A 9,736-nucleotide genomic window follows, 5' to 3' on the forward strand; every position below is an offset into this window, starting at 1 on the left:
GCTAGTCGGAGCACAAAGTGTTTGTTTGTGGGATATCCGTTTGGTAAGAAGGGGTGGCGGTTGTTTGATCTTGATACGAAGGAATTTTTTGTCTCTCGTGATGTAAAATTTGTGGAGGATGTGTTTCCTTTTGCCTTTCCGGAAGATGTTACTATTTCGTCTAATTTTTTTGATGAGGGTGCTGAAATTGATCGTGATTTTATGGTGTACGGGGATGAATTAGGGGGCGAAGTTGATAGTTCGGAGGCTGTCGGGGTGTAGCCGCAAGCCACAGCCCAACCAGCGCCTACTGGCAGCCAGGCCGAGCTGCAGCCAACGGCCACTGCCCAGCCTACTGGGAACCCAGCGCCCACTGGCAGCGAGGCTGAGCGGCAGCCAGCAGCCACTGCATAGCCCGCTGGGAACCCATTGCCCGCTGGCAGCGAGGGGGGGGGGGCAGCAACACCATACTCCAGCCACGAATGTGAAAGGTGGCTTGGGGCGTGGTTTTCGGGAGAAATTTCCCTCTGTTTTGCTTCGTGATCATGTGACACACTCAGTTTGTGCTAATAGTCCGTCTCCTATAACTCCGGTTAACAATCAATCCTCAGGTACTCCCTATCCTTTGGCACACTATATTAATTGTGTCACACCCCGAACCATGGCCTGGACGTAACACGGCATTCGGTGCCTGACTGCACGTGACCGAGCGAACCACATGGCTTGCTGAACTATCATGAGGCATACATGAGCGGAAATATAACGTGAATGCATAATGAGCCTTTATAAAATGTAGTAAGTTATAATACTTAATAAGAATACTTGTTTAAACACGAGTGCAGAAATAACATGAATGAGCCAAAATGGCTATACGACTCCGAATGTCTGACATGACATAACTGACTTGTCTAGTCTATGAAACCTCTAGTATGAGTCTGAACATAAGATGTACTTGCTGGGACAAGGCCCCCAGCATACCTTAGTTGCATAACTAATCATAAAACAAAAGTTGACTAAACCCCGAATGAGATGGGGCTCACCAATAAGCTGATACGAATGTTGTCCTACTGAGCTGATGTGTCGTCCTGTATATCCGTACCTGCATCGTGAAATGAAGGCCCCCGGGCAATAAAAGGGGACGTCAGCACATTGAATGTACTGGTATGTAAAACAACTGAAAGAAAGAACATGGGACATGGAATAACATGATAAGAACTGAAACTGAAAACCTGGACATGAACATGAGCATGAGTACACACACACACACATATATATATATATATATATATATATAACATGGTAAAAATATCATAAGTAGGGAGAGCAATAACTTATAACCGATCCATGGTCTGGTGCTTGCGTCCCGCCAGCAGAACACTCAGTCCTTGCCAGGGAACATGAGATTTAATAAAATATGAAAGGATCCAGTCATTATGAGAGATCGTCCGGGACATGGGTGGAGCGATCCTCATCCTACGGTGGCTACATAGTTTCAGGCTATTTGAAGCCCTCCTCGGTAATTAATGCAACTCCCAAAACATGAACATGTAAAATAGCGGCACTTGCTGCCCATGGTATATCATGAATCATAACTTGCTTGTACATAGTGTTCAAGAATCATAACTTTCTTGTACATGGTTTTCATGAATCATAACTTGCTTGTATAGTTTCATAAGATAACTTGTCATAGTCTTGCAAAACATGTTTTTGGTTCATGAGTAATAACCATAATTCGAAATCATATATATATACTTGTCTTGAAAACATGCTTGTAACTTGCTGGATGAAATCATAAAGTTTCATATAAACATAATGAGAACAGATGAGGAAGAATTCATGATTCATGGATTAAGCTAGGATTCCTAATATCCGTAATAGAAGATTAGGAATACAATAACGAACATAGATACAAAATTCATGTACATACATACATAATTACGGGCTACCAATATGTTGGGTTTAATGCCCTAGGATTTGAACTTCATAGATTTTACGAAACGGATCATGGGGAAGAACGTAGAGATTCCCACATGTGGATGGAAGTTCTACATACCTTAACTTCCCGCTTTTGAGCGTATCGCAATGTCCTTCAATCCCTTCAACTTCAATCTATAGCAATACAGGTCATAGGGATTCTATATTAACAACAATATCCATGCTTTGTTCATCTAAGCATTTTATCAAACACTTGGTAGGCATGAAGCTCCATGTTACGGTCCCGACTTGAAATCGGGTTGGGACCTTTCTGTCTTAAAACATTTCCTTATAAGAGACGCTGGTACTTGAAATTCAAAACAACTTTCGGGTTTGAAGTTTATAATGCTCTAAAGGGACTTGGCGTCACTTTGCCTTTCTCTGGTGGTGGCCTCACTGAGATGGTGGATTCCCCTTTAGCTGGAAGGTTGTTTGTTTCGCAGATTTTTCATAAGTCCTTTATTGAGGTAAACGAGGAAGGAACCGAAGCTGCAGTTGTTACAACTTGTTTAATACAGACCAAGTCAATTGAGGAGGAAATCGACTTTGTTGCTGACCATCCATTCCTGTTCCTTATAAGAGACGATGCTACTTGAAAGGTCTGCTAGGGTTAACATTTCCCTTAAATAGCAAGGGGAAATGGGTTTGACCTGACTTGAAATCGGGTTGGGACCTTTCTGTCTTAAAATGTCCATATCTCCTTATACCGATGTCACCTGTGAGCCCACGACCTATGGTTGGAAAGGTATTTCAATTATCTACAACTTTCCTTCTTTGGGTTATCCCAAATTCCCAATTTATGATAGGGTTATGGCCTGTCGAAGTCAGGTGACCCGAAACGTACTTACGGACCAAAATACGCCCCATGTTACGGTACCGTAACACGTAGGACGGACCGTAACTTGGGACCGTACCTTAGTGAAAATTTCCAGTGAGTTTTGGAATTTGTTTGTGTGTTACGGCTCACTGTTACGGCCCGTAATACGTGTTACGGCCCGTAACGTCCACCGTAACACAGGCGAAATTTCCAACGAACAGGCTTCAGTAAAATGGGCATAACGCTTTGCACGGATGTTCGTTTGACCCCCATAATATACCGTTAGAAACCTTTTTCAAAGGGCTAAAACTTTCATCAAGGAAGTTTTCCCAAATGCCCAATGGATTTTCACGAAAGTTGATTGGAAGGCAGACCTATCGAAAACTTAGCCGATTCTATAGGATTTCAAGTGCCTTGCTATTAGCCATATTGAGACGATCATATCTCCTTGCTCCGATCTCTGATTGGATTGGTCCTTATATCGTTAGAAAGGTATTTCTACATACTACAACTTCATTGAGGGTGCTTTCCCAAATTCCAAACTGATCAAGGAGTTATCGCTACCTGAAGTAGGCCTATCAACCATTTTCGCAAAACGTTCAAACCTTCAGTGTTTCTACTAGAACTCAAATGATACGAGCTTAAACTCAGTTCCAAGATGCGGGGTGTTACAATATCTCCCCCTTGGGATCATTCGTCCTCGAATGATGGGTCATGGTTAAGAATATGGCTTGACTACATGAACGTGAAGGAAACATGACATGAAACATGGAGACTGAACTAACATGACATGGTTACATGGAAACGTGAATACTGAGACATGAACATGGGCACTGGATAGCTGACATGAGCGTGGAACATGAGACATAACATGACATGGGGCATGGAAACTGACATGACATAGTTTCATGAAAACGTCAGTGCCTAAACATGAGACATGAATAGCGAATACATGAACTTGAACGTGAAACGTGAGGCATTAATACATAAGGGACATTATAACTCTTCTTCAAAATGTCATTAAGCCATCATTAATTCGATACTCGTAATTCTTGTCTGACACACAACATATACCTTGCTTTCCTTAACAACTTTCATCTCCTACCACAAGTGTCTTTGAAATCTCATTTAGAATCATTAAATATTACTTCTTACTCGTCAACATGTCGTATACGTCATACCCTTCGTGGGTCTATTCGCGGTACGCTAACGGGGAAATTTCCAAGGTATAACATTACATTCGAGATTCTACAAAATTTTTGCCAGAGTTTCCCCTGTAATATGGCACTACCAACCTGTCACTACAGCCCATAATATCATTGCCTCACAGGGCTACATCACAATAGCACTATAAGTTGGCCACACACGACCAAAAGCATGGAAAGAAAGCTTACATACCTCAAGATCTTGGTGTTTCATCATAAATCTCTTCTGCGGGCTGAAACAAGTGCGGGTATATGGATTTCATATCCTCCTCGGTTTCCCATGTAGCTTCCTCAACTTTCTGACTCCTCCACAGGACTTTCACTGAGGCTACTTCCTTAGTTCTCAACTTGCGAACTTGACGGTCAAGAATGGCTACGGGGATCTCCTCATAGGTGAGGCCATCCTTAACTGTTATAGTATTAGGAGGAACAACCAACGATGGGTATCCTACACACTTCCTCAACATGGATACATGAAACACTAGGTGTACAGCAGCCAAATCTTGTGGCAACTCAAGTTCATAAGCTACTAGACCAACCTTTCGTAGAATTCTGTAAGGTCTAATATATCTGGGACTTAGCTTCCCTTTCTTGCCAAATCTCATGATACCTTTCATAGGTGAGACTTTAAGGAACACCCGATCATCAACTGAAAATTCTAAGTCCCTTCGCCTCACATTTGTATAAGACTTCTGGCGACTCTAAGCCGTTTTCAAACGCTTCTGTATTAACTTGACTTTCTCCATATCCTGATAAACCAAATCTGGTCCTAACAACTCTGCTTCACCAACTTCGAACCAACCAATTGGTAATCTACACCTTCGCTCAAAAAGGGTTTCAAACAGTGCCATACCAATACTAGCATGGTAATCCCTTTTTTTTTGTAAGTAACTCAATAAGAGACAGGTGGTCATCCCAATTACCATTGAAATCAAGGACACATGGTTACTGAACTGAATGAATACAAGATTACTAAACTGTTGAGATACTAAACTGAATGTCTATTTAACTGACTGAAGACTGGGCTGACTGAATACTACATTAGCTGAATACTGAGCTGACTGAATACTGGATTAGCTGAATACTGAGCTGACTGAATACGTGAGTACTGGACTGATATCTGAGTACTAAGCTGACATAAATATCTGAGTATTGAACTAACATGAATATCATAACATGAGATCTGAATAGCGTATCTGTCTGACCATTTGTCTGAGGATGAAAAGTTGTGCTAAGGTTCACCTTGGTACCCAATCCTTTCTGAAAGGATTTTCAGAAGTTCGCTGTGAACTGAGCACTATAATCTGAAATAATGGACACTAGGGTCCCATACAATATGGCAATTTCATTAACATATGACTTGGCATAATCTTCTTGTTCAATCTGTGGTCTTAACTGGCAAGAAGTGCGTTGACTTCGTAAGTCTGTCCACAATCACCCAAATTAAATTATGCCTCCTAGTTGAACGAGGTAGACCTGATACAAAGCCCATATTGATCATTTCCCATTTCCAGACAGGAATATCAATATTCTGAGCCAAGCCACCAGGCCTATGGTGTTCGGTTTTCACCTGCTGACAATTCTTCTTCATATTGTTCCACCAGTAAATCTCCTTGAGATCATGATACATCTTAGTGGAACCTGGGTGAATGGAATACCTAGAGTTGTGAGCTTCTAACATGATTCGCTCTCTGAGCCCATCAACATCTGGAACGCATAATCTTCCTCGATATCTCAAGGTACCATTATCTCCCTCTTGCTCAAAAGCTAAGGCTTTCTATTCGTGAATCCTCTCTTTCATCTGCAGCAAGTAGGAATCACCAAACTGCTTCTCTCTAACTTCAATGACTAAGCAGGAATGCCATGTTCTGGGAAATAACTCCACCCACTTCGGAGTGAGAAAGTCAAATTCCTAGCTTGGATAAGCAGTGAACTTCTTTAACCTTAGTTCTCTTGTCTGCCTAAATCATGAGCTGTACTTCCCATACTTGATTTTTTTCTGAGATACTTCCTAAAATACTCATAGTACGGTGGTGCGCTAAGTCTTCCACGAGCACCTTAAAGATTAGAGTCTTGTGCAATGGCACTACCCTTATGACACATAACTGGGCATGATCTTATAGCTTTTCTGTGATCGCCTAATCGATAGTAATTGAACTTGACAATATTCGTTCGACGATCATTCTACTCAATTCGGGTTTCCTCTAAGATGAGACATATTCCTTATGGAGACTATCTCATTATGCCAACTTAACTGAACTAAGGTTCTTCATATCTCATACTAACCATTCGGGTCTTCAATTATCTCGCTGGACTTACTGGCGATTTATGCATCTCCCCCTTAGACCAAGGCTAACATCTTATACTTATAAATTATTCTCTTTTGATGGGATTGCAATTAACATTCCTTATCTTCTGTAATTCTTTTGTACTCTACAACACTGACGATTTTTTTTTTTGACTCACATCTGAGAAATTTCTCCTGGGGAAAAACTAAATTTACTTACATGAACGGGTTTCTACTGTATTCATAACTGGCATACTCCATCTTAACGACTTAACTCTGCTCATACTGTAAATATTAGGACAACCCCTTTTGACAACTCTTAAAGGCTATTCTTCTGCAGTTTGCTCTTTCACGACTTAGCTAATTTCTTCTTCCACTAATCACTCTACTCTGAACTTAACTTAAGCCCTTGGTTTCTAACACACATTCGGATGTATCCGAACTGTCACCCACTCAAGGTGTTCATCTGAATAGGAAATCAAATCATATTTCTCAAAGTCAGTTGTACTCATAACTTAGTCAAATCTTATCATTACTGTTGACATGGATTTTCCAGACATATTACGAACTTATATCTCATTCTCCTTCTATTTCTAGAAATATTTTGGCAGAGTTTCCTCTGTATTTCTTACTATCCCAAAAACGTGCACGCAGGAAATACCAGCAATGCCTCACAAGGCCAACATATATACATATATATCATATCATATTATAGCCACACAGGGCTCCCAATTTCAACAACAGTATAAAAATGATGTACTTACCTCATATGTCTAACTCAAACTGTACCTGTTACACTTTCTTGTTTATTTTCCCTTTCAATCTTTAACTGCAGATGGAGTGGGTCCTGATGACCTCCGGTAGAAAACTGTCTGCCACCACCTTCCTGAGATCCTCCATGATTTACCTTTCCTGTAGACTTAGCTCCTTTTCTAATTTCTCTAGTATCCTCACCCTGTGGTATCCCATTCTCCCTTCTCAAGAACATCATTATCATTCAACATATCATTCATTCTACTACACCCCTTATCGGGTATCTTACATTGTATTCCACTTTCAATAGCACTTGAAGTCTCATTCGTTACCAGTAAGTACTGCACAATTGTACCCTCCCCCCCTATGGGTAAACATCCCAACTTGGACCTTGAATTACCTGCTCATCTCCTACGCATTCGAAACGTATGTAATTCGAGAGGAAGAGAAGTTACTTATTGCTCTAAGCTTCATGGCACGATCTAGAGTAGAAAGAAATGAAACAAATCGTGAATGTCTTGGTGGTCAACTGTTTATATGTATGGGGCCCTCACACATATAAAAGTGACCCCACTGTACACGGTTTCATAGACTCCCTAAAGACTCTTGAACCTAGGCTCTGACACCAAGCTTTGTCACGCCCCGAACCATGGCCTGGACGTAACACGGCACTCGGTGCCTGACTGCACGTGACCGAGTGAACCACATGGCTTGTTGAACTATCACGAGGCATACATGAGCGGAAATATAACGTGAATGCATGATGAGCCTTTATAAAACGTAGTAAGTTATAATACTTAATATGAATACTTGTTTAAACACGAGTGCAGAAATAACATGAATGAGCCAAAATGGCTATACGACTCCGAATGTCTGGCATGACATAACTGACTTGTCTAGTCTATGAAACCTCTAGCATGAGTCTGAACATAAGATGTACTTGCTGGGACAAGGCCCCCAGCATACCTTAGTTGCATAACTAATCATAAAACAAAAGTTGACTAAACCCCGAATGAGATGGGGCTCACCAATAAGCTGATACGAATGTTGTCCTACTGAGCTGATGTGTCGTCCTGTATATCCGTACCTGCATCGTGAAATGAAGGCCCCCGGGCAATAAAAGGGGACGTCAGCACATTGAATGTACTGGTATGTAAAACAACTGAAAGAAAGAACATGGGACATGGAATAACATGATAAGAACTGAAACTGAAAACCTGGACATGAACATGAGCATGAGTACATATATATATATATATAACATGGTAAAAATATCATAAGTAGGGAGAGCAATAACTTATAACCGATCCATGGTCTGGTGCTTGCGTCCCGCCAGCAGAACACTCAGTCCTTGCCAGGGAACATGAGATTTAATAAAATATGAAAGGATCCAGTCATTATGAGAGATCGTCCCGGACATGGGTGGAGCGATCCTCATCCTACGGTGGCTACGTAGTTTCAGGCTATTTGAAGCCCTCCTCGGTAATTAATGCAACTCCCAAAACATGAATATGTAAAATAGTGGCACTTGCTGCCCATGGTATATCATGAATCATAACTTGTTTGTACATAGTGTTCATGAATCATAACTTTCTTGTACATGGTTTTCATGAATCATAACTTGCTTGTATAGTTTCATAAGATAACTTGTCATAGTCTTGCAAAACATGTTTTTGGTTCATGAGTAATAACCATAATTCGAAATCATATATATATACTTGTCTTGAAAACATGCTTGTAACTTGCTGGATGAAATCATAAAGTTTCATATAAACATAATGAGAACACATGAGGAAGAATTCATGATTCATGGATTAAGCTAGGATTCCTAATATCCGTAATGGAAGATTAGGAATACAATAACGAACATAGATACAAAATTCATGTACATACATACATAATTACGGGCTACCAATATGTTGGGTTAATGCCCTAGGATTTGAACTTCATAGATTTTACGAAACGGATCATGGGGAAGAACGTAGAGATTCCCACATGTGGATGGAAGTTCTACATACCTTAACTTCCCGCTTTTGAGCGTATCGCAATGTCCTTCAATCCCTTCAACTTCAATCTATAGCAATACAGGTCATAGGGATTCTATATTAGCAACAATATCTATGCTTTGTTCATCTAAGCATTTTATCAAACACTTGGTGGACATGAAGCTCCATAACCTTCATTAATGGTGGTTTCTTCACCCAATCCCCATTCTATTACTTCTAGTTGATTCTACAATCTCAATTAGATGTAATTAACATCATTCTTCATCACCCATATGAATACAACAATCCCAAGTCAACAATCCAACAACTCTAGCATAGTTCATATAATTCTCTTTATCAAACCCATTTATTATTCTCCCAAGAATTCATCAATTCACAACTATAATGATTAGGGAGTAGAAACATTACCTTTTTTGAGTAGTCACCACGAAACAACATCCCCAAGTTCGATTTTTTTAGCTTGGAATGACGACAACAATTTGTACTACACTTTATCCTTCACGAGCCTCGGGATTCAGGGCCTTCAACTTGATTGATTCTCTACTTTCTCTCTCTCTCTCTCTCTCTAAAATCTGAATATATGATGAAATGAGGCTGCTAGGGTTAACATTTCCCTTAAATAGCAAGGGGAAATGGGTTTGACCCGACTTGAAATCGGGTTGGGACCTTTCTATCTTAAAACGTCCATATCTCCCTATACCACTGTCACCTGTGA

The sequence above is a fragment of the Lycium barbarum genome, chromosome 2 (genome assembly GCF_019175385.1).
Source record: "Lycium barbarum isolate Lr01 chromosome 2, ASM1917538v2, whole genome shotgun sequence".
Classification (NCBI taxonomy): Eukaryota; Viridiplantae; Streptophyta; class Magnoliopsida; order Solanales; family Solanaceae; genus Lycium; species Lycium barbarum.